Source organism: Palaemon carinicauda, chromosome 35, assembly GCF_036898095.1.
Source record: "Palaemon carinicauda isolate YSFRI2023 chromosome 35, ASM3689809v2, whole genome shotgun sequence".
NCBI lineage: Eukaryota > Metazoa > Arthropoda > Malacostraca > Decapoda > Palaemonidae > Palaemon > Palaemon carinicauda.
Genome location: NC_090759.1, coordinates 34,361,892 through 34,366,891, shown reverse-complemented (window position 1 = coordinate 34,366,891; position 5,000 = coordinate 34,361,892). Strand labels below are relative to the sequence as shown.

At 34.1% G+C, this 5,000-nt stretch overlaps 1 long non-coding RNA gene across 1 annotated transcript in view; it reads left to right on the top strand.

The window, feature by feature from the left end:
- Window positions 1-5,000, top strand: part of LOC137627685 (uncharacterized) — a 561,261-nt gene that overhangs the window by 386,507 nt on the left and 169,754 nt on the right. The window lies entirely within an intron of this gene.

The window sequence follows — 5,000 nt, the reverse complement described above, 5'->3', positions numbered from 1 at the left end:
CAAAAGTCCTTAAATGATAAGTGAATGTAAAGTAAATATCTATTTTAATGTTGTTACCGTTCTTGAAATAATTTATTTTTCCTTGTTTCCTTTCCTCACTGGGCTTTTTTTCCGGTTGGAGCCCCTGGGCTTATAGCATCATGCTTGGCCAACTAGGGTTGTAGCTTGGCAAGTAATAATAATAATAATAATAATAATAATAAAAGGAGGAAATGTCATTTATTATAGATGAATTAATCACCTGCTTCGGATTTCTTCCAGATTTCTTTTAGAGAAGTCCATATGTGGTTTAGCTGAGGCACTTCACTCATTTTTAATTTCATTTTTAATACTGTAACGCTTTGATTGATGGGGTAGAAAATCTAAGGAATTGAAATACTAGGTTGTGGTGACCGATGTGGTAACGTCCCTGACTGGTGAATCACAGACTGGGGTTCAAGATCGCTCAAACTCATTAGTTTCTTTGGACGCTGCGACCTCACCATCATTGTGGGCCAAGGATGGGGAGTTTGGGGGAGCCTATAGGTCTATCTGGTGAGTCATCAGCAGCCATTGGCTGGCCCTCCTTGATCCTAGCTTGGGTGGAGAGGAGGCTTGGGCGCCGCTGATCATATGTATGTGGTCAGTCTCTAGGGCATTGTTCTGCTTGATAATGCAGTGTCCCTGTCCCTTGCTTCTGCCATTCATGAGCGGCTTTTAAACCTTTAAACCTGGCTAGTACTGTGGTAACATGTTTGCCTAGCATTTGAATGGCAGCAGATCGATCCCAGCCCGGGACCGTGAGTTTAAGCTGTTTAGTGGGGAGACGACTACTGTGTTTGAGCATCAGACTGAAGGGGGTTGGGCTTGCACGGCTGACGTTCTGATGAGCATATTCTGAGGAAACTGGTTCTGAAACTAGACACATTTAACCATTATTTCCGAGTTTCTTGGCATAGGATCTGGTGAAAACACAGTTAAACAATTGCATTAAAAAACGGCAAATGCCAGGCAACATTTCTTCCTGGATTTTTAATGTTTAAAAACAATTATATTTTACGGTCACCAACTCGTAAAAGAAAATAACAAAGTAAGGTAAAAATTACGGTCGCCTGTATTTTATACTGAATTACAGCTGAAAATAGTATATTCTTACGGAGAATTTCCGATTAAATTTAATTCTTTTTAACAGTGCAATTAAAACTATCTATACCAGCTAGATGTTTTAGCGAACTAAAGAAACTAAAATTATACCTGTTAGGAAAAAAACAAACACTGGAATGAAGTGAAGCAGAAGTTTCTCGTGAAAAATTTTTTATTTCATAATTCATTAGAATGATTAAATGAATATAGTTAGTATAACAATGATATCTTTATGAAATTAGTAACGGACCAAAATCCCTCCTGTGAAAATTAAGGAGTTTTTCTGAAAGAGGCTGCGAAGAATTCGGAGCCATAATGCAACGTGAAATTCAAGCTTTGTGGGTCTTGCCGATGTTTTAAAATTTCATGAACCTGGACGGAGAAGACAAAACGTCTGTCTCTTCCTGGAACAAATATCTTGTTAGCTTTTCCCTTTTTCTGTCTCGGGATCCCACGTATAATAAACTACATTGTCCTACGCTAAGCCTTGAGGTCCTTCATCCTACCCGTGTTTGTACGAATGTTTACATAAAATGGGTGGTTTATTTTAGTTTCTTATCTGTACTGAATATCCCAGCAATACTATCTGAAGGATTGCAGCGTAATTGTATTATTATTATTATTATTATTATTATTATTATTATTATTATTACTAGCCAAGCTACAACCCTAGTTGGAAAAGCAAGATGCTATAAGCCCAGGGGCTCCAACAGGGAAAAATAGCCCAGTGAAGAAAGGAAATAAAGAAATAAATAAACGATGAGAAGAAATTACAATATATCATTCTAAAAACAGTAACAGCGTCAAAACAGATTTATCCTATATAAACTATTAACAACGTCAAAAACAGATATGTCATATATATAAACTATAAAAAGACTCATGTCACCCTGATCAACATAAAAACATTTGCTCCAGCTTTGAACTTTTGAAGTTTTACTGATTCAACTACCCGATTGGGAAGATCATTCCACAACTTGCTAACAGCTGGAATAAAACTTCTAGAATACTGTGTAGTACTGAGCCTCATGATGGAGAAGGCCTGGCTATTAGAATTAACTACCTGCCTAGTATTACCTAGTATGTACCTCGTTAAATTACTGTAGTTGATCACGTGAACACCAGAAAGAAAGGTAATGGATGAAAAGAAAAATAAAAACACGGATGGTGCTGAATACTTTAACAAAAGTACACCTTTGATAACCAGGAACGTCCTTAACCTAACAGTAGATAATTTTCTTAAGGTTTAGCCAATTTACACGGTAACTGAATAACCAGCGTTTGATCCCCAAACAAGACTAGGTAGGATGAGACGGGAATCTTATTGAAATATTAATGTGAATATTATGCTGCTTTGTCTTCTCCAAAATCAAACCATTGTTCTCTAGTCTTGGGTAGTGTCATAGCCTCTGTACCATGGCCCTCCAGTGCCTTGGATTAGAGGGTACACTCGAGTACACTATTCTATCCTATTTGTCTTCCTCTTGTTTTTGAAGTTTTTATAGTTCATACAGTGAGTGAAATTTCTAATTTATTGTTGCTACTGTTCTAAAAATATTTAGTTTTAATTGTTTATTACTTCTCTTGTAGTTTATTCATTTCCTTGTTTCCTTTCCTCACTGGGCTAATTTATCCTGTTGGAGCCCTTGGGCTTATAGCATCTTAGTTTTCCAACTAGGGTTGTAGCTTAGCTTGTAATGATGATTCTAATAAAGAGAGGGGCACTCAATAGAGCGCAGACCTCCGCTGCTGCAGCTTATTTTTCGACCTTTTACTTGACCTTGACCTTTGACCTTAACAAGTATTGATTAGCATGGATTTTCATACACTCAAATATGAACCAAGTTTGAAGTATCTGGGACAACAATGTCCAAACTTATGGCTGATTACTTCATTTACTAGAATCAATAAGGTTGTGCATTTACTGGAGTGAACAATATGGTCATGCATTTACTGGAGTACACAATAAGGTCGCGCATTTACTGGAGTGAACAATATGGTCGTGCATTTACTGGAGTAAACAATAAGGTCATGCATTTACTGGAGTACACAATAAGGTCGTGCATTTACTAGAGTGAACAATAAGGTCGTGCATTACTGGAGTCAATAATAAGGTCGTACATTTAATGGGGTCAATAATAAGGTCTTGCATTTACTGGAGTAAACAATAAGGTCGTGCATTTACTGTAGTAAATAATAAGGTCGTACATTTACTGGAGTCAACAATAAGGTTGTGCATTACTGGAGTCAACAATAAGGTCATGCATTTAATGGGGTCAGCAATAAGGTCATGCACTTAATAGAGTAAACAATAAGGTCGTGCATTTATTGGAGTCAACAATAAGGTCGTGCATTTAATGGGGTCAGCAATAAGGTCGTGCATTACTGGAGTCAACAATAAGGTCGTGCATTTACTAGAGTGAACAATAATGTCGTGCATTTACTGGAGTCAAAAATAAGGTTGTTGAAGCTAGAAGCTGTCACCAACATGAACTTAATTAGGTACCCGAAAGCTGAACTTTTGACCAGGCCTCCAAGGTCATTTAAATATACTCAGAGTATATTTAAAGGACCTAACTGGTCACATTCGAAGGGAAAAATTGTGTATAGTATTTTTAGTATCAGATTGCTAATCTAATGTTTTGATTTTATTTATCAACTACGTTTGATGGCATGACACTTAACGTTATCCACTGCAGAGGTGAACAGGAACCTTTAGCAATTTCGAAAAGGTTTAATACTGCAGGTGACGTTGTACAGATTATTTGAAAGTCGAATTTTTATTTCATCTTTCATCTTTAAAACGTTGTTTGCCTGAAAACAAGTTAGTGAACTGTTTTACGAAGACGACTTTAGAAAGATAATGAATTTCATAGGAAAGTTGACATAAAAATCTAAGAAAGATATTGAATTTCATAGGGAATATGACATAAGAATGAAAGAAAGATATTGAATTTCATTGGAAAGGTAACAAAAAATCAGAAAGATATTGAATTTCATAGAAAAGATGACATAAAAATCACAGAAAGATATTGAATTTCATAGGAAAGGTCACAAAACATCAAAGAAAGATATTGAATTTCGTTGGAAAGGTCACAAAACATCAAAGAAAGATATTTAATTTCATAGTAAAGATGACATAAAAATCAAAGAAAGATATTGAATTTCATAGGGAAGATCACAAAAAAATCAAAGAAAGATAATGAATTTCATAGGAAAGATGACATAAAAATCAAAGAAAGATATTTAATTTCATAGGAAAGATGACATAAAAATCAAAGAAAGATATTAAATTTCATAGTAAAGATGACACAAAAATCAAAGAAAGATATTAAATTTAGGAAAGATGACATAAAAATCAAAGACATTAAATTTCATAGGAAAGATGACATAAAAAATCAAAGAAAGATATTAAATTTCTTAGGAAAGTTGACATAAAAATCAAAGAAAGACATTAAATTTCATAGGAAAGATGACATAAAAAATCAAAGAAAGATATTAAATTTCATAGTAAAGATGACATAAAAATCAAAGAAAGACATTAAATTTCATAGGAAAGATGACATAAAAATCAAAGATATTGAATTTCATAGGAAAGATCACAAAAAATCAAAAACGGAAATTAAATTTCTTAGGAAAGATGACATAAAAATCAAAGATATTGAATTTCATAGGAAAGATGACATAAACATCAAAGAAAGACATTAAATTTCATAGGAAAGATGACATAAAAAATCAAAGAAAGATATTCAATTTCATAGGAAAGATGACATAAAAATCAAAGATTATTATTGAGTTTACCTTGAATTTTAGTATTGTAACATTTATTACAGTTTAAGTTCATTCACCTATCAATTTTGTTACCATTAACAGGAATT